This window comes from Anastrepha ludens, chromosome 6 (assembly GCF_028408465.1).
Source record: "Anastrepha ludens isolate Willacy chromosome 6, idAnaLude1.1, whole genome shotgun sequence".
Classification (NCBI taxonomy): Eukaryota; Metazoa; Arthropoda; class Insecta; order Diptera; family Tephritidae; genus Anastrepha; species Anastrepha ludens.
Genome location: NC_071502.1, coordinates 97,231,351 through 97,252,953, shown reverse-complemented (window position 1 = coordinate 97,252,953; position 21,603 = coordinate 97,231,351). Strand labels below are relative to the sequence as shown.

Sequence of the window (21,603 nt, the reverse complement as noted above, 5' to 3'; positions counted from 1 at the left end):
TAGTCTATAACTTATAAATATACGTATTTTTGAATCACTAAATTTCCACAAGTTTTCTCAAATAAACAAAACTTTAAGTCCATATTTTTCTCAACTTGACACACCGTGCAACATTCCAATAATGCACAAAACTTTGTAAACGCTTATTACTTCCCTCAACGTACACGCTGCTCAATTACATTACCTTCATCAGTTCATACATCAATCACTCATAAGCCGCTGCCACATACCACTCTACGTCAGCCACCTTATTCGGCGATTCACCTGACTGACCGCCAGTTTATTGCGCTGCAGAGTAGCAGCTTTGCTGGCAGCACATGCACACAGCTGTTTCATGGAAGCATCGTCATTTGACGCTTGCAGCTTAGCAGCAGCTTCGCAGCTTAGAGAGTAGTCATAATTTTCGCCAACACCGTGGTAGCGATATCAGTCACCAAACGATCGTGCTATCGTTAACAACACATCAAGAAAAAGTCGCGCGTTACAGATGAACGAAAATTCAGTAAAAAAGTAGACAACACAATAAAAAATAATCGAAACGCGTGTGCGGTACCATATAAAGTTGGTGACCAACAAGAAATATTGGCAAGAGGACGAACTTGGATGAAAGAAAAAACAAACGCTGCCTTGTTTGAGAGTGGATCGTTTTAAAAAGGTGAACAAGTGCGTGTGTGTTTGTGACTGCGCGAATTATATATTTTAAAAGGTGGTGTTGAAATTGTTTCAAAGAAAAGATGCAGGAAGAAGCTAATAAAATTTAATAAAATTCAATTTTTTTAAAATTTAGTTGAAACCAATTTTGCTTATTAAATAACGCATCGAGAAACCAACTTAAAAAAAATTATAATATACAATAAAAGAATTAAGCCAAAGCAAAGAAAATTCAATAACTGAAAACTGTAATAAAAATTAAAAAAAAAACAAAAAAACGGCTGGACGTTTTTGACGCACACATAAGCACAAGTGAGCAAATACATACAATTCTAAAACTCCAATTAAAATTTGTTATTAGTAATGATCGAAATTTTTCTTTAATTTTAATTTTTTAAAGTTTTGTTTACCTTCTGCAGCAACGAGATTATTGAAGTATTATAAAAGACAGAGCATAGTAAAAACACCGTTTTCTTCTTCTTAATTGGCGCGATAACCGCTTACGCGATTTTGGCCGAGCTTAACAAAGCGCGCCAGTCGTTTCTCTCTCGTGCTAACCGGCGCCAATTGGACACACCAAGTGAAGCCAAGTCCTTCTCCACCTGATCTTTCCAACGCAGAGGAGGCCTTCCTCTTCCTCTGCTACCACCAGCTGGTACCGCATCGAATACTTTCAAAGCCGAAGCGTTTGAATCCATTCGGACGACATGACCCAGCCAACGAAGCCGCTGGATCTTTATTCGCTGCGCTATGTCTATGTCGTCGTAAAGCTCATACAGCTCATCGTTCCATCGCCTGCGATATTCGCCGTTGCCAACGTGCAAAGGTCCAAAAACCTTACGCAGAATCTTTCTCTCGAACACTCCAAGCGTCGCTTCATCGGATGTTGTCATCGTCCAAGCTTCTGCGCCATAAGTTAGGACGGGCATGATGAGAGTCTTGTAGAGTGTTAGTTTTGTTCGTCGAGAGAGGACTTTACTGCTCAGTTGCCTACTTAGTCCAAAGTAGCACTTGTTGGCAAGAGAGATTCTACGTTGGATTTCAAGGCTGACATTGTTATCGGTGTTAATGCTGGTTCCTAAATAAACGAAGTCTTTTACAACCTCGAAATTATAACTGTCTACAGTGACGTGGGGTGCGCCGACTGTTTGTTTGAAGACAGGAGGTACTTCGTTTTGTCCTCGTTCACCACCAAACCCATTCGCTTTGCCTCTTTATCCAGTTTGGAGAAGGCAGAACTAACAGCGCGGTTGTTAAGGCCGATAATATCAATATCATCGGCATACGCCAACAATTGTACGCTCTTATAAAATATTGTGCCTGAGCGATTAAGTTCTGCGGCTCGTACGATGCTCTCCAACATCAGGTTAAAGAAGTCACACGACAGCGAGTCACCCTGTCTGAAACCTCGTTTGGTATCAAACGGCTCGGAGAGGTCCTTCCCAATTCTGACGGCGCTGCTGGTGTTGAGCAACGTCATCTTGCATAGCCGTATTAGTTTTGCGGGGATACCAAATTCAGACATAGCGGCATACAGGTAACTCCTTTCCGTACTGTCGAATGCAGCTTTGAAGTCGACGAAAAGATGGTGTGTGTCGATTCTCCTTTCATGGGTCTTTTCCAAGATTTGGCGTATTGTGAATATTTGGTCGATGGTAGACTTTCCAGGTCTGAAGCCACACTGATAAGGTCCAATCAGTTGGTTGACGGTGGGCTTCAGCCTTTCACACAATACGCTCGCTAGAACCTTATAGGCGATATTTAGAAGACTAATCCCGCGGTAATTGGCACAAATTGCAGGATCGCCCTTCTTATGGATTGGGCAGAGCATACTTAAATTCCAATCGGCAGGCATGCTTTCATCCGACCATATTTTGCATAGGAGCTGATGCATGCACCTTACCAGCTCCTCGCCGCCATGTTTGAATAGCTCAGCCGGCAGTCCGTCGGCGCCCGCGGCTTTGTTGTTCTTTAGCCGCGTTATCGCTATTCTCACCTCGTCATGGTCAGGTAACGGAACGACAATTCCGTCGTCAACGATTGGGGTATCGGGATCTTCACATTCTCTATGACATGCGCAGCTGTCACCGTTTAACAGGTTCGAGAAGTGTTCCCTCCATAATTTAAGATTGCTCTGTACGTCAGTCACCAGATCGCCGTCTTTGTTTTTACAGGACAACGCCCCGGTCTTAAAACCTTCTGTAAGCCGCCGAACTTTCTGGTAGAATTTTCGGGCGTTGTTCCTATTGGCCAGCATCTCAAGCTCCTCGCACTCACGTATTTCGGCCTCTCGTTTCTTCTGTCGGATAATACGTCTCTCTTCCTTTTTCAGCTCTCTGTAGCGATCCCACATGGCTCGCGTTGCGCCCGATCGCAGCGTGGCTCTATAGGCGGCATCTTTTCTTTCGGCGGCAGCATGACATTCCTCGTCGTACCAATTGTTTTTTCGGGCTCGCCGGAATCCGATTTCTTCTTCGGCGGCGGTACGTAGGGAACGAGAAATGTTGCTCCATTGCTCGCGCATGCCGGTGTGTTGGGCAGTGCTCTCCGAGAGCAGGAGTGAGAGTCGAGTGGCGAATCTTCTGGCTGTCTGTTGTGATTGCAGCTTTTCGATGTCGAACATTCTTTGCGTAGGTAGATGTACGTTTTTTGCTGCACAGAGGCGTGTGCGCAGTTTGGCTGCAACAAGGTAATGATCCGAGTCGATGTTGGGTCATCGGATCGTACGTACATCTAATACACTAGAAGCGTGTCTTCCATCTATCACAACATGATCGATCTGGTTTCATGTTTTTCGATCAGGAGACAGCCAGGTGGCTTGGTGAATCTTCTTATGCTGGAATCTGGTACTGCAGACTACCATGTTTCAGGCCCCGGCGAAGTCGATCAGCCTCTATCCGTTACCGGATGTTTCGTTGTGCAGGCTGAATTTTCCGACTGTGGGACCAAAAATTCCCTCCTTGCCCACCCTGGCGTTGAAGTCGCCAAGCACGATTTTAATGTCGTGGCGGGGGCAGCGCTCATAGGAACGTTCCAAGCGCTCATAGAAGGAATCTTTGGTCGCATCGTCCTTCTCTTCCGTCGGGGCGTGGGCGCAAATTAGAGAGATGTTAAAAAATCGCGCTTTGATGCGGATTATTGCGAGACGCTCGTCCACCGGAGTGAACGACAGTACTTGGCGACGAAGTCTCTCTCCCACAACAAATCCGACACCGAATTTGCGCTCCTTTACATGGCAGCTGTAGTAGACGTCGCAAGGTCCTATGTTTTTCTTACCTTGCCCCGTCCATCGCATCTCTTGGATGGCAGTGATGTCAGCCTTTACTCTCACGAGGACATCAACCAGCCGGGCAGAGGCACCTTCCTCATTAAGGGACCGGACATTCCAGGTGCATGCCCTCAAATCGTATTCCTTATTTCGTTTGCAGGGGTCGTCATCAGTGTTGGAAGTTCTCATCCGAGGCTTTGTTGCTGTTTTCATTGGGGGGGGGCTTTTTAAGTGGCGGGTCCCAAACCCAGCGCACAACCAGCTATGCTGGGATGCTTCGCCTTCTCACTTTAGCTCACTCCCGGACGGGTGTTCGGAAGCTAACCAGAGGATACGTGGGCTAATCCCGGACGTTGTGAGCTGCTTGGACCATATGTAGAAGAATCGTCCTGGCCACTCCCAAGTGAATGGCGATCAGTAACTTTCCCCACTTGCGTGGACTTCTACACATGGAACCATCCTCCAAAACACCGTTTTACAACACTCAATTTTAGACATACTTGACGCGTGGCGGTAAACAAAGCGCTTAATTTTACTTATGTTTTTAGAATCGTAGTAAACCGTTATGACGAATTTTTATTGGCACAATTTTTGAAGTACTGTTATTTACTTATATAAAATTTAGTGCTTCAAAGTAGTATAAGTTAATTGGGCAATTTAGTGTAGCAAAGGCAACGAGTAAATCACAACGTAGCGGAATTCAAAATTTCTGCATTATAAAAATCTATGTAAGTTCATTGCTTAGAAAAGGAAGTATGATAAAAATAAATATAGCTAAAATATGATAAAAACATTTGAAGAAAGGCGACTAACTAGAACTAGAAAGTTGAACTGATCTACCCAATTAACGTCTAACTCTATACTCCTAAAGAAGGCCTTAGTAACTAATCTTCAGATCTTTAGATAATTTCATGGCATTTATGTTTTTACTTTGATATCCGGCATATATCCGCCGCGGCTACGAGTTATATGGTCTATTCAATAAGCCCAATTTTGGACTACGTCTTCATATGAATCTGAATAATAAATCTAAATGTAGCCCCAACAGCGGAAGTGATTGCCGTTTGGCTTCAATTCTTGCACGAACTGCATTTTATGGGCACGTAAGCTTAGATCCTTACGTAACATTTTTTGCGTAGTCGATGGACAAAGGCCAACAAGATGAGAACGACGGCGATTCGAAATTTCGGCATTGTTGTTCGGCGTTGTTGTTGTTGTAGTACGTTCCTCATATATGTGCGCGGAATGTTGCTACAGTGACAATCCTTGGCCGGATATAAATCGGGGTCGTTTCAGTAACGTAGAACGGAGTGTCGTGAGAACGCACATTTCGGTGTGTTCTTCAACACTCTGCTCTATGAACTTTGCGAACAGATTTATTTGTTTTAAAATAAATTTCCACAATTTAGAAGCGTTGTTCTGGCGTTAAACGATTCATGATGACTTGCCAAACTTTACTGAACAGAACTGCCGTTCTCAGCTGTCCAATCATAGTTATCGATATCGATAGTTCCCTTGCAGTTAAAAAAACACCCGATATGTTAACACTGGAAAAATATTTTGCACTGATTTACTGCGGGTATTTGAACATAACTTGAAAATTAATGGACATCCTTTTATGAAAAAATATCTCAAAAGGGTGCTTCTCACAAAAGACACAAATAAAAAGTAGATTTTCCAAAAGTTTTGAATCAAAAAGTATAATCCGTTCTAAAAAATTTTATCCTTATTAAAAAAAAATTCTCACAGATCTCAAAAATAACTAGGATAGGTTAGGTTTGACAGCCGCATCGCACATAGAGTCAGCGATACCACTTAGACTACGAAATGCATCCGTTGAGAGCCGCAGGGGCTGGGCTACATTTCCCTTTCCATATTGAACCATCCTGAGCTTTTGACAAAGCGTAAAATGAATATAGATAATCTATATTCATTAAGAAGTATGATCTTATATATCGGTTCCTGCTTCGGGCTAGAGCCGGGCATGTGCCAAAAAGGTGTTAAATTGTTTCCACTTCCTTCTCATTTCTGCAGCTACGACAGAAATCATGCATGTAAACGCCTAATCTTCTTGCATTATTTCCTATGAGACAATGTCGTGTGAGGGCCCTACTAAGGTCCTAATTTGAAGTGTACTCAATTTTATAATACTCGTAGACAGACGTAGATTTAGCCTTGACCATGTTTGCCTAGCGATTTCATATGTACTGGCACAAATCCATCTTTGATTTACAGTACTGATTTGTGCGTCCTTAATAAGAAAAAATAAAAAAAAATTTGTTTTTCAATTTCTTCAGAACACTTCTTATTTTACTCAAGCATGGTAGTTAGGTAGCTAAGATGGCAAGAGTACCCCAGGTACACTACTTACGTGCCGTTTTGATACCATAATGTGGACCACTACCTGTGAAAGGATTTAGAGAGGAGAGAAAACCGTCTACAGCCATCCAGTGCTGTTGATGTAACGGAGGAGAGAAAAAGGATCAAGGCTTGAGAATTTCTTCAAGTCATCCCCAAAGGGCACGCTAAGGAATCTCAAGCGCCTAGCCGCCAGAGCCGGACATTTGCAGAAAAAGTGTTCCACAGTCTCTTTCTCTGCAGGATCCCCACAGCTTCTGCAATAGGGGTTGTACCGATCTCCAAGCTTCTCCGCATGAGGACCGATCTCCCAGTCACCAGTGAACACCACAACGAGTTTGGAATTTGAACGGCGGGGGATCCCCTTTAAGCGTTCTATTTCTATCGTATTGAGGCCATAGTGCTTTTGAAATAGCACACGATGAGACAGACCTCCATCTGTCTTGCCCTTTAGAAAGAAATTGTGTAGTTTCCCTTTAACGACGGCCAAGAGGATACCGATGTCTGCGAAGGGGACAGCTGGAACCGGTTCTGTCGACCCCTTCCTGGCAAGCTCATCGGCAATTTCATTTCCCTCTATATTCCTGTGCCCAGGAACTCAGATAAGGGAATTGTTTCCTGCACGTTCGAGACGTTTGAGTTCCTCCTTACAGGAGTTCACGGGAAGAGAGCTGCAATACGGCAACGAAAGTGCTTTGATCCCAACAGTGATCCCGAAGCATTTTGCATACCTGCAGGATCGCGATGACCTCTGCTTTAAAAACGTTGCTTGTTTCCGGCAGTTTAAAGGAAACCGAAATGCTGGCTGATTTAGAGTAAACCCCCGCTCCCACTCCAAACTCCATTTTGGATGCGTCAGTGAAAACAGAGGTATCTATATCCGTACCGACTCTCCCTCTTTCAATTTTGCCTGCTCGGAAAGATAGCCCTAGCGCAACCCTCTTTGCGGATGGAGAGGTCAGTGCGAATAACAGAGAAGGAAGGGGAGATTTGCTTCAAGATGCTACTATACTCAAGCATATAAATGAACGAATTTTTAGAAGCATTGATAAATCCAAAATACTTGGCAAATCACTTGACATGGAATCGCCCAGCAAAAGCTTCGAAGATAGTGAAAGCGAGAGTGGTAAAATAGTTCGTATGTCGCCGACGCCAATTCTTATTGTTCTTGTAGCAACATAAAACATACATCCATAAGTTTTTGGCGAGTGCTGTCACCTTGATAGTCTTTAGCCGAATTTGAATTCGGGATTTTTTCGGTGACATATGGCATAGTCGGATGACTATAAATAGAACCAACCGTCTGGGGAAACGTCAATTGAATTCCTTTTCTCTTACATGGTTCTATAAAATTTTTCGGCTTGGGTGAAAATCAAAAAAATTTGGTCAATTGTCTCTATTCTGTGAAGCTAAGCTGGCAATTTATACCAAGCGCAGACAACCCCCTCTGAACTTAGTCTATCCACTGAGTTCCCGTGCATTACTCGATAGGTGCCAAATCGAGAGATCTTTTCAGGCGTCATCGCCATCTTTGTTCAACGCCGAGGAGCACATTTTCCCACCACTAACCAGAAACTTACTAGCTGAAGGATGTCACTTCCTTAAAAATTTATGAGGAATGTTTTTTCCCATTTCTTATCAATATTTTCTAGTGCTGATTTGAACTGGTTTTCAGTGGTTTTGCGTAACGTTTTTATTTTTTAGCGCGTTTTTTTACTGCTTAGCACTAAGCTAATGGCAGTTAGGTACTCGAAAAAAATTAATATATCAAAAAAATAATTGATGTATTTTAAATTATATGAAAAATTACACTCTTAATGCTTATTAGTTGAAGCCAATATACTTTCAGTCAAACTTCTACGGGAAATTCGAAATTCTTTCATATAAGAGGTGGGCTAATTCATGAATTCCTTCCGGAAGGATTAAAAGTGAATAGCGACAAGTAGCCACTTAGTCATTTTGACGAGTCTGCGAACAATGTATCGCGCGAACCATGCCGAACTTTAAGGAAAAATAAACCACAAACATCATCGATTAGCTGCCATAGTCATCAGACTTGCCCCTGTATGACTTTTTCTATTTCCCATTTCCATTTCCATTTTCTGATACTCGCTTATCGGACATATTGCTTACATATTAAAATTTGCTCAAAAATAGAAAAATGTGAGCAAATGATGAGGGTTTCTTTAAAAACTTATATGATATGAGCTGTGCTCGAAAAGTATGTAACTTCTCTGAAATTACTCTTTCTAATAAATCAGCTAAGCACTTACAGAAGTGTGCGCGCCAATTATTTATTTGTTTTTAATAAAGCGAAACTCACTCAAAAATTTCAATGATGTTTTTATAGAACCAGCGTGCAGCTTATCTTTTACAACGCTTCACAAGGGAAGCATTTTCAAATCGACAAAATACATTTTGAAGATTAACTGAAAATTGTCTGCTTCATTTACATTTCAGTTCGCTTGAATTTATTTATTTTTAGGTTAAAATATTTATTCTTTACTTTGCACTTTTGTGACTTTATTTATGTTGATGATTAATTACTATTTCTTGTAAAGCAAACATTTAAAACAACATTTTCAATGTCGTGCATTATTTGCTTAAATGACGTTAGTTAAAATATTGCGCATAATCATTAAAAGAATAACAAAAATCTCGCTTTAAAGCAAGCGGAAATTAAAGTCGAAAACTTTAGCAAAAAAATATCCCTTAATAATAAATTCCTAGTATTTGTATAGTAGTGGATGGTTCCATGTGTAGAAGTCCACGCAAGTGGGGAAAGTTACTGATCGCCATTCACTTGAGAATGGCCAGGACGATTCTTCTGCATATGGTTCAAGCAGCTCACAACGGCCGGGATTAGCCCACGTATCCTCTGGGTAGCTTCCGAACACCCGGGAGTGAGCTAACGTAAGAAGGCGAAACATTCCAGGATAGCTGGTTGTGCGTTGGGTTTGGGACCCGCCACTTAAAAATCCCCCCCAATGAAAAGTTTAAAAAAGCCTCGGATGAGACCTCCCTATACTGATGACGACCCCTGCAAACGAACTAAGGACTATGATTTGAGGGCATGCACCTGGAATGTCCGGTCCCTTCATGGGGAAGGTGCCTCTGCCCGACTAGTTGATGTCCTCGTGAGAGTAAAGGCTGACATCACTGCCATCCAAGAGATGCGATGGACGGGGCAAGGAAAGAAAACCATAGGACCTTGCGACGTCTACTACAGCTGCCATGTAAAGGAGCGCAAATTCGGTGTCGGATTTGTTGTGGGAGAGAGACTTCGTCGCCAAGTACTGTCGTTCACTCCGGTGGACGAGCGTCTCGCAACAATCCGCATCAAAGCCCATTTTTTTAACATATCGCTAATTTGCGCCCACGCCCCGACGGAAGAGAAGGACGATGCGACCAAAGATTCCTTCTATGAGCGCCTGGAACGTTCCTATGAGCGCTGCCCCCGCCACGATATAAAAACCGTGCTTGGCGACTTCAACGCCAGGGTGGGCAAGGAGGGAATTTTTGGTCCCACAGTCGGAAAATTCAGCCTGCACAACGAAACATCCGGTAACGGATAGAGGCTGATCGACTTCGCCGGGGCCTGAAACATGGTAGTCTGCAGCACCAGATTCCAGCATAAGAAGATTCACCAAGCCACCTGGCTGTCTCCTGATCGAAAAACATGAAACCAGATCGATCATGTTGTGATAGATGGAAGACACGCTTCTAGTGTATTAGATGTACGTACGATCCGATGACCCAACATCGACTCGGATCACTACCTTGTTGCAGCCAAACTGCGCATATGCCTCTGTGCAGCAAAAAACGTGCATCTACCTACGCAAAGAATGTTCGACATCGAAAAGCTGCAATCACAACAGACAGCCAGAAGATTCGCCACTCGACTCTCACTCCTGCTCTCAGAGAGCACTGCCCAATATGGTCGGATGAAAGCATGCCTGCCGATTGGAATTTAAGTGTGCTCTGCCCAATCCATAAGAAGGGCGATCCTGCAATTTGTGCCAATTACCGCGGGATTAGTCTTCTAAATATCGCCTATAAGGTTCTAGCGAGCGTATTGTGTGAAAGGCTGAAGCCCACCGTCAACCAACTGATTGGACCTTATCAGTGTGGCTTCAGACCTGGAAAGTCTACCATCGACCAAATATACTCAATACGCCAAATCTTGGAAAAGACCCATGAAAGGAGAATCGACACACACCATCTTTTCGTCGACTTCAAAGCTGCATTCGACAGTACGGAAAGGAGTTACCTATATACCGCGATGTCTAAATTTGGTATCACCGCAAAACTAATACGGCTATGTAAGATGACGTTGCTCAACACCAGCAGCGCCGTCAGAATTGGGAAGGACCTCTCCGAGCCGTTTGATACCAAACGAGGTTTCAGACAGGGTGACTCGCTGTCGTGTGACTTCTTTAACCTGATGTTGGAGAGCATCATTCGAGCCGCAGAACTTAATCGCTCAGGCACAATTTTTTATAAGAGCGTACAATTGTTGGCGTATGCCGATGATATTGACATCATCGGCCTTAACAACCACGCTGTTAGTTCTGCCTTCTCCAAACTGGATAAAGAGGCAAAGCGAATGGGTTTGGTGGTGAACGAGGACAAAACAAAGTCCCTCCTGTCTTCAAACAAACAGTCGGCGCACTCGCGTATCGGCACCCACGTCACTGTAGACAGTTATAATTTCGAGGTTGTAAAAGACTTCGTCTATTTAGGAACCAGCATTAACACCGATAACAATGTCAGCCTTGAAATCCAACGTAGAATCTCTCTTGCCAACAAGTGCTACTTTGGACTAAGTAGGCAACTGAGCAGTAAAGTCCTCTCTCGACGAACAAAACTAACACTCTACAAGACTCTCATCATGCCCGTCCTAACGTATGGCGCAGAAGCTTGGACGATGACAACATCCGATGAAGCGACGCTTGGAGTGTTCGAGAGAAAGATTCTGCGTAAGATTTTTGGACCTTTGCACGTTGGCAACAGCGAATATCGCAGACAATGGAACGATGAGCTGTATGAGCTTTACGACGACATAGACATAGCGCAGCGAATAAAGATCCAGCAGCTACGTTGGCTGGGTCATGTCGTCCGAATGGATAAGAACGTTCCGGCTTTGAAAGTATTCGATGCGGTACCAGCTGGTGGTAGCAGAGGAAGAGGAAGACCTCCTCTGCGTTGGAAAGATCAGGTGGAGAAGGACTTGGCTTCACTTGGTGTGTCCAACTGACGCCGGTTAGCACAAGAAAGAAACGACTGGCGCGCTTTGTTAAACTCGGCAAAAGTCGCGTTAGCGGTTATAGCGCCAATTAAGAAGAAGAAGAGTATTTGTATAGTGCCAGGGGCGTGAAGTGTGCCAATTATATATATGTACACGCATGTACGTATAACTAAAATTACAACAACAAAAAATCGCCAATAATGATTCTGTGATGTTTGTACAAATGTTACTCATTCAAAATTTGCCTACCAACGAGAAACATGTATGCGAATGTTAATTGCAGACCAATTTATTTTATTGCAGCTCATGCAAATATGAAACGCTGTAAAGCGTAAAATTTGTTAGAAGCACAAAGGGCATAGAATGTAAGGTTGTAACACTTTAACTATTTTATATTGATTTGAAAAACTGTTTCTGTCTGAGTCATTATATTCGTGTGAAGACGGGTCTAATCGACGCAAATTTTAACGCTGTAAAATGAACTAAAAAATTACGACAAAAAGTCAAGTATTCGTGTTGAGTTTTTAAGAAATTTAACCTTTATTCATAATTTATAGTAGGAGTTTTTTATTTCAGCTTCATAAAAGTTAGCACTTGTATAAACAAATAAATAAATAAAGTGCCTAGACAAACGTGTTTTCTAAAATTTATATGTTTTAAAAGATTTGTATTTCGCCATCTTCGAAATAAAAATACAGCTGATTTGTTAATGAGTAACAAGCGCGCAACTTGTTTTATCTTTATGACGATGATACTTGGAAATACATATGCGATAATTTGTCTCTTCGTCATGAAAAATTGTTATTTCATGATTAGCTGTAAATAGTTAGAGGGTTAACCGCACAAATATTTGCACTAAAATTCTGATCTGATTACCGCTTTCAGTAGAATTATAAATTTAAAATTTAAAATACTTCGTATATAAAGGGTATTTCAAAAGACGCGCCTAGATATTGTTAAAAAAAAAAGATTAAAAATAAAATTTAAAAAATGGAGGTTTAACTAATTATATTTAAAATATGCCTCTTAACCATTATTTGTGCAAAATGAATTTAAATTATTTAAATGCGAGCACATCTACAGGTTGTTCTACGAGAATTAAAGTTTTCAATGACTCGCTCACACATTAACGCATTGAGTTCTGCAATCTCAATTCGAATGTTGTGTTTCAGCTCTGAACTGCTCTTACTGTTCAAAAATCCCGAGTCTGGTCTGAAAATCCTTTTTCTATCCTTCACAGAATCAGTTGCTTGGAATTATTTCAACAACATTTGAATTGTCGACTCATTCGGACAATTATTTCCACCAAAAAAAATCACGAGTTTTACGATATATTATTCTTAAATATTGACCATTTCCATAATGTTGTTGTTTTACCATGTAAAATTGTATAGCTGTCTACTTGATAAATATCGAAGATGACATAATGAAAGGTGCCCATGGTGGAATTATTCACCACTGACAGCTAGGCGCCGCTTTTTAAAAATCCTTCATATGAGACATGACGCTTATATTTTGAAATCAGCGTAAAAAAAAAATTAGTTTCGATCAGCGCCTAATTACTTCCAAAATTGGCCACACAAAGAAAGGCACACTTGACTATGTTTTTAACCATATTTTTTTTTTTTTGCTCTCAAAACCAATTTTTATGGTAACAGATGAGTTTTAAGTATTTGAAACTTGGCACTAGTTCTAGCACTCTTTCCTTCAGATAATAGCTGAACATTCAATTTAGTGATGACTGCGTGGCACCAAGCCTTAACTCTTGATTCAAGTCTCTTCTCTATTAACGATGAATTTCATAATTGTCTAATGGTAAGAAATAAGCTCTTTACAGTTGCTAAAACGGCGCACCTCTTCAGAGAAATTCAGTGTTTTTGTCTTCAAAAGAGATCAGACGTACCTGTGGCCCATAGGTGTTTCCAGATACTAAAAACTTAAATACATTTTTTTTTATAATCAACACATCCTCGTGGTTTAAAATAGGAACCCCTTAACCTTCAATTCAATCACTAGTACAAAAATAGACTCAGTAGCTACGGATAATTATTGCCGAATTCACTTTCGATTATATTCCACTTCCTTGATTTTTGGTCCAACTGGTGCTATCCATATGAAAAGAACCACACTTTAGTATTCGTTTCAAAATATAGATACATATTCCTTACATATAGGCAAGCTAATCTGTAAACAGATCTCACTTAGATCTCTAGGGTCCGTTGTGTTGCCAGTGCGATGTGTTAGGAGTCGAATTATTATTTTATGTAATTCGTGATGCACGTTTTCAAGAGTTTTAGCAAGTCGTTCAGCCTTTTGTCAGCAATATCCTTCAAGGATGAAAAATAAGCTAATCTTAGGCACATTTGTCGAGTCCAGGGCCGTAGAGAGCATATCCCGCCCCGGGGGGAAATTGTAAATGCGAGCCCTTTCCAATTATGTCTAATTCATATAATTCGAATTACTCTCAATTCCGGGCCCCTCTGAGAACTCCGGGCCCGGGGTAAAAAGTCTCCGATCCCCCCCTCTCGTCGGGCCTGGTCGAGTCCTACAAAAAGCAGGACAGTGGTAATATAGGGGTTCTAAAGAACATGTGTTACACTCATCATTATGGACTAATCCCATTTTGGATGCGTGATGTGGGGTGAGACAGTGTCCCGTCAGTACTCCAACCTATATCTTACAGTCTCTTCTAGATCGTGATAAAATAAAGTTTGTAGTTTTCGTATTCCCCGTTCTTAGGCAGTTTTGTACGAGGTAGAGTGTTCCTATATTACGGATCATTATTTCCAGTGCTAGTTTCTCATTTAGCTCCATTTTCAGAGCAGAAAGTGATATATCTGATGGGCTCAATCTCGGCAAGCAAATACCTGCCTTAGTGAGCTCATCGAATCTCTAATTTCCTTCTACTCTTTGTGCAAGGGTGTCCAGTAGAGTTCATACATTTTTGATCTGCATTGTTGAACACATTTCGAGTTAGTGCAAGTAGCCATAATTGCTCTAAGAGCCGCTTGGCTATCAATGAAAATGTTTGTCCGAGTATTAAGAGTATTAATTCCAGAGCCCTATGTGGCCCTATGTTCCGCACTGGAACTCTAGCGATTTATGATGATGATGATGAATTCCAGAGCCAATTCAGCTGCTTTTTTTGCGGCATAGATTTCAGCATGATAGATAGATAGATTTTGGGGATCGAATTGCGACCATATACGAGGTGTGTTCAAAAAGTATCGCGAATTTTGAATTTTCGCAGGTTACGTATATTATTTTATTATACTCATATCTCTCACTCATGCGGACGAATTCGGCCATTTTGAATGTTCAGTTAATTGTTGACAGCTGCTTTGCTTGCACGTGTTTCGGCTCGTCTTCGATTTTTACCTATTTAAAGAGATGGATCAAAGAACTTGTATAAAATTTTGTGTGAAAAACGAAATTAAGTGCGCGGATGCATTCCGAATGTTGATTGTGTTATACGGAGAAGCTACTTTGGTCCAAAGCAACGTTTATCGGTGGTACAAAATGTTCTCAGAAGGCCGAGAAAATGTGAACGGCCAAAAGCGTGCTGGACGCCCGAGCACTTCAAAAAACAGACGAAAAAATTGATGAAGTGAAGAAAATGGTATTGGCCATTCGTCGAAGCACCGTTAGAGAAGTTGCTGAGGACCTAGACATATCGATTGGCTCGTGCCATTCAATTTTTTTTTTTCAATGATTTGGCCATGAGACGGGTCGCCGCAAAATTCGTACCAAAACTGCTCAATTTCGACCAAAAGCAGCATCACATGAACATTGCTAATGACATGTTTGACTCTGTCCTCGACGACTCAAATTCGCTCCAGAGGGTGGGTTTATGGTTATGACGGGGAAACCAAAGTTCTCAACGAAGCTGCCGCACGAACCAACACCGAAAAAAGCGCGCCAAGTTCGGTCGAATGTAAAAGTTTTGCTTACCGTTGCAGAGGTCGTTGTGCGTCATGAGTTCTTGCCACAGGGTAAAACGGTCAATAAGGAATATTACCTGCAAGTTATGCGCAATTTGCGCGAAGCAATCCGCCAGCAACGCCCGGATTTGTGGAAGAACAAAAATTGGCCCCTGCATCACGATAACGCCCCTGCTCACACATCGTTGCTTGTGCGCGACTCTTTGGCCAAAAACAACACACTAATGGTGCCACAGCCACCGTATTCCCCAGATCTGGTCCCAATGTGACTTTTTCTTGTCCCCGAAACTGAAGAGGCCCATGAAAAAACGACGCTAAGCCACGATTGACGAGATAAAAAAGATTGAGAAGATTGACAAAAAAATGTTGGCATAATATCTCATGGAGATTACTTTGAAGGAGACAAAATAGATATTAATGAATAAATAAATAATTTTTGACAAAACACAAAATTCACGATACTTTTTGAACACACCTCGTATGAAAATATAATCTTCTCCAATTTGTAGTGCGCGTCTAGATATTGTTCACCGAATGCAGAGATCTACAGTTTTACACCACCTCCGGCCACCAGCCTCAGAAATACAGTCGGCCGGTATTAGATTTTTTTTTTTCACGAAATTTGATGTTTTATGCCAACAGTGGAACTAGATGCCGAACCTCTGTCCATTATTTGGATGTGGTGTGCCCGTTGGGGTGTTGGAGAAATGGAGAAATTCATATTTTTGAAGTTGCAATAGCGGTGCAAATCCCAGCTTTATTCTTAAAAGGATTGCAGATTGTTGGAGAAGCTTAATCTCAAAAACTATGTAAGTTGCGCCGCCTTCTCCAGGGTCCTTCATATATATTTTCTTAAGACTATTAGCTGTACTGAAACCTGCCAGGTATTTCAAAGACATCAAATAAATAGAAGCCATTTCTACAGAACTGTGTGCCCACAAGCGATATAAAAAAATATCTTCTAGCCAGTTGCTCTTGACCTTTTATCCAATTTTGATTTGTAAGCAAAAATTTATCAGTTCTCTTCACTTGTTCTTGACCCTGTGCAGCGCGCAAGTTTGGAAATCACACAGTATTGCTGCACTTTTGGGGCACATACGCCGCTACATGCGTACACATATGCTTACATAAATACTCGTATGCATGTAAAGAATCTGTTTGGTTTCTCGTGCGTTTCTCACGTTCGTAAAAAATGTGCACCTTTAAAACGATTGATTTGTATCAGCTTAACAGCAATGACAGCTGGTGTTGATATCCATAATTTTCTGTTTCTCAAATTAACATATTTGCTGATTATTTTAAGTTTATTAACTTTGTAACCTGTCATTCGACTTTTGTGTGTTCTGATGGATTGTGAATATTAATGACAAATTGTTTAAATATTGCTGTAGAAGATATAGAGGCTATAGTTAGCAGTACACCGAGTGATTGCCAGGTAGAAAGTGTTAAGTCGATTTAGGCAATATTGTTAATAGTCCACATATTTGTATGCATGAACGTACGTATCGTGAGTCTGCCAAAATAAAAGCACTTAGGAGCATTGCACTAATACAAGACCAGTTACCATAAAAATTAAATTAAATTTTAAATTAAAATTAAATTAAATTGTTTTCTCTTCATTAATTGAACCCTTGATTTTGAAAGTGTTAGAAGTCATATTTTGCTTGTTTCGAGATATTTAGAGTTTTGCGTTTTAAAGGATTAAAAAATATTTTTTGTATTATGGAATATGATTTTTCGACAGTAAAGTAGTTCCAATAGACAAGTATTTATTATGATTGTGAAATTTATAACCATTTTTAAAAGGAAATGTGGTTTTGAAAGGTTGAAATGACTTATACCACTTTCAAAATTAACTGCATGGCTTTATAAATTACTTGTACCATCAAGGAAACATTTTTATTAGTAATTAACATTTTATTCAAACTCATTTCATTGTAACTAAGTAAATTATTTAGTAGTATTTAGGGAAATAAAGGGTTTGTGAAAAATTGGTGGAATATAGGGTAGTAAATCCATCATATCTTTACGTTTTTCTTCTGTTATTGGTCTAAGGGTTGTGTATAGTGGAAGCAAATCAATATTTTCGCATATACTACTTTGAATTCGGTATTGTCATCCAAGGAAGTTTTATAAAACATCTTATATGGAGTATTTATTAGAAATCTGATCCATTGCATTTTTAGCCAAGACACAGCTGCTCCATTGATGGTTTTTTTTCTATTATTCGTTGATTCTTTTAGTTGTTTTGTACTACCAAAATTGGGGTTTTCTTTTTACATATTATACTTCTATTAAATTATAATAATGCTCAGGTATGTATAATTAATTCGATTTTTTAATTTTTGCGATCATTTGGCAAAAAGAATGGCCGGATACCATAAATTTATGATCAACTGTTTCAACATTATTATCAGATGACTGAACAATTTTTAACCAAATTAAAACTATGTTAAGGGGCGAGCCTGCTTTAGAGGCTTCAAAAAATCGATTTTTTCGTGGATTTTCTTGGGAAGGAAAGAAGTATTCGATTGAAACGAAACTTTCAGGTTTCATTGTTATATATTTCAGCAGCCAGCTCAAATTTTTTCATTAAAATATATGTCATATTACGCCGAGGCGCCTCGAGTGTGCATGTGTCGTGCGGTGGGAAAGATGCAGGTCGCAATTTTCATCAGAAACCAAAAACCCCGAAAAAGTTTTTATTTTAGTATAATATAGCTTCTAGTTAAACCAAGAAAATTAAACAAAAAGTGAGAAATTCAACAATTTTTCCCTATTTAAAAAAATATGCATTTGTTTAAAAAGTGGGTTAATCATAACTTTCTAAGGTTTTCTAGGTTCAACTAGAAGAGAATTTAATTCCGAATACAATCAATGTTATCTCGTTTCGATAGGGCGTTTAACTTTTTCCCTATCTTTCCCGCCAATTAGGAAAAATCGTAAAAATAAAAAACCGAGAAATCGCACTTCGAGCGATCTGTCCGCTCGTATACCTGCACGACGCTTGCTCACAATTTCATCTGTAACACCGAAAATATTTTGAATTTGCTTCTGAAATTTTGAGGACATATTCTTGGATAGTTTGGGAAGACATTTATGCAAAAAAGAGAATCGCTTTTTTGAAGCCTCTAAAGCAGGCTCCCCCCTTAATGTTACGATTTGGTCCTAAGCAGGCATCACATGCTTTTGAGTGGTAATGTCCCGAATGTGCTTTAAGATGCAAGACGTAACTTCCTGTGATCCTCTTGAGGCGATTGTTTCATCCCATGCATACATTTTAGCATTTTCATTCTGGAAATTATAAAACCCTAAATTGTATACATACATGTTGCGCTTATAATAAGCTACCGAAACAGAAAGTTTTGGATGAGAAAGTGCTTTCTGTACATCAAATGTGAATCCGTAATATTCACTCGGGTTATCTTTTGCTTTTTGTATGTCATCTGTTAAACTTTTTCTAGCCTGTTAAGATGTGAATCATGAATTTCCATAAGATGCAACTTCTCGTATTCATTACTGGATGCTTCAATTTTTAGTTTTAGCGAATCACATTTTTGGCACGTGTCTTTGCGAGGAGTATGAAAATTTAAGTTGAACTCCGTATTGAATATTTTCCTGTAAGTGCACTCCTTCACACGTGATGTATTATTTTCATCATATTGTATTTTTTCACATACAGCTTATACATATTTCGAATATCTAAGTCAGATACTTTCGACCTCAAGTGTGATGTGATCTCGTGTAATGGCTCTCACATGCTAGAAAGCACAGAATATGTTCTCGTAATACTTTAATTTTTTCTTCATCTGTTTTTCTAGATGAACCAGCCATTTTGCCACGACCATCCGTTCCAGGTGTTTTAGCATTTAAGACACGGCCTAATCTTCCGTTAGATATTTTGAAAGTATCCGAAAAAAAAAGTTTTGCAAACAGAAACTTCTGGATTCCGTACATTTAAATGAAACTTAAAACTACATTTTCTCATATATACTTCGTAGTTTCTAGGTCGTCTTTGTTTTATTGATTGTTTTCGAACCAAACCATACAGAAACAAATTCTGTGTTGCGAAACTTTCGTGTTAGCTTTCCTGTCTTCATATCCGATTCCATTTATATATTTTTTAGAACAAATGCAATCCTTATTCGAAAAGTTTACCACTCACATGCTTAGACTCTTTTGTTTCATATTCCTCTCCACTATTTCTCTTCATCTTCATTTTCTTATATTTTGTGCATAATTACTTTGATTTCGTGTCATCTTTCTTGATTTCGTGTTGCTTTTTTCCATTTGTAAGGGTTCCGAAATCACTTTTAAAGTATGAACTGATTCATCTGAAGATGATATTAGTCTTATTTGTTTCCATTTCTTGAGAGCATTACTTGTCTACAATTTGCTATAAATAGTACGTTTTTACATTAAAAAGATTACTTGATCATACCTAACGGTTCATCTGAAGACATGGAACAATTACTAATTATTTTGCCAAACTTTGTGAACAGGGTGACTTATACAATACCACTATCAAAAAAAAACAGTAGCCGTATTTTGTTTACCAACTAAAAAATAAACATATTTTATCGAGTTAATTTTCATGGCTTACTGCTAATCTCTTCAGATTATGTTATTTTATTAGAATTTGTTATGAAATAGGGCTCAATTAAATTATGAAAATTTCCTTCAATGAATAATAACAATTCCTTCATTAATAAAAAATATGTTTCTGATAGAAAATCAGACGATGATCACACTAAAGAATGGCCAGAAGCTGAAATAAAATTTTGAAACTCCATTTAAACACAACTTTATAACAGTAAAGATAACCAAACAAAAAACCATAAAATCGGAACTTTGGTAGAATTTTTCCGATATTTGTCTTCCATTCTACGCTTGATTATTTGGCGAACAGTGGAAAAAAAACCGTAAACGTTGTATCAACAAAAAAATTTATTTCAAATAAAAAAATTTTAGCCTTATAGCAGATAAAATTGCACTTGTGCGAGGCCTTGAAAGTTTTCTCACTTGGAGCTTTGTTTTTTTTTTATAATTACATTCAATTGGTTTTGCCTTAATTGCGTCAGTCTCGGATACGTTCTGCCTACTAATGATTGTTGTTGCGTCACAGTACTTGAATTTTAATGAGTTCATATTACACATTATTGGTTCTAACAACAAAAATTACAATCAAATAATGCTGAATTGGTTTATTAGCAATAAAAGTTGTGTAGATATCTTTTGAGAAGTGAAAGGTAAACTAATGAAACTTCGAGTTTTTTAACAATAAACAATCTAAACTTTTTTTCGCTAACTTTATTTCAACATTTCGTGAGGGATAGCGTCTGCGTTAACAAAAAGTTAAACGAGTAAAATATAGATAGGAATAAAAATAAAATTATGACCCAAATTAGTAAAAGGGGAACAAAAAATTAGTATTATTTAAACTAAACTAAAAATTTTTAGCTGCGAACAATGTTTTCGCAATACCTTAGTGCACTGTGGCATGTGCGTTTTTTGCCGAGTCCTGTTGACTACCCACAGCTTCAAAGCATCCTCTAGAATACTTTCCCGATAATACTTACCTTGACGCCAGGCTCGATGAAAACGTTTGGAGAGCGACATCTGCGGCTACAGCGGCCCAAACCATTACCTGTGGCGGGTGCTGCCTCCTGGTGGTCAGTCGATGACTCAAATTCTCGTATGAACGGTCGATCAAATAAATCCTATCATTTTTGGAGTTAACGAATTGCTCAATTGGAAAAATTTGAATCCATTACTGATTTTCTTTTTTTTGTGTTTACAGTCGGCAAACTGTTTCCGCGCGCTTGTAAACAACACTTTGGACTGTCATTTAGCCAACTAACAGACAGCCGCCAGCTGTCAGAAGTTGATTACACTTCGAGTGCCGGACCTTGTACTTTCTGGGTTTCAGTTAATATTAAGGTGTTGGGCGGCTTCTGTTGCGAGCTTAGGCGCGCTCAAATTTGGATTCTTCTTAATTCGTTGCACTATCCACCGCTCAACGGCATCTGAAAACAATTTTGGTCGTCCCGATTTTTACTTTTCGTCATCGCGTCATATTCAGTCGATCGTGTTACCCTTTTCTTGATGACTAATAAATAAATTTCTGACTTCAATTG

The 21,603-nt window shown here is 39.7% G+C and overlaps 1 protein-coding gene across 3 annotated transcripts in view; it reads left to right on the top strand.

Annotated features, from left to right (window-relative positions):
* Nucleotides 1-405: 405 nt before the first annotated feature.
* The window catches only part of LOC128865678 (proton-coupled amino acid transporter-like protein pathetic), a 61,353-nt gene continuing 40,155 nt past the window's right edge, over nucleotides 406-21,603 (top strand). Inside the window, exon 1 of one of the 3 annotated variants that reach the window (XM_054105933.1) lies at nucleotides 406-655. The gene's annotated coding sequence lies outside the window, so the exon portion shown is untranslated. Of the gene's footprint in view, nucleotides 964-4,389; nucleotides 4,648-21,603 lie in introns of those variants that run through there. The other 2 variants (XM_054105932.1, XM_054105935.1) reach the window with 2 other exon arrangements.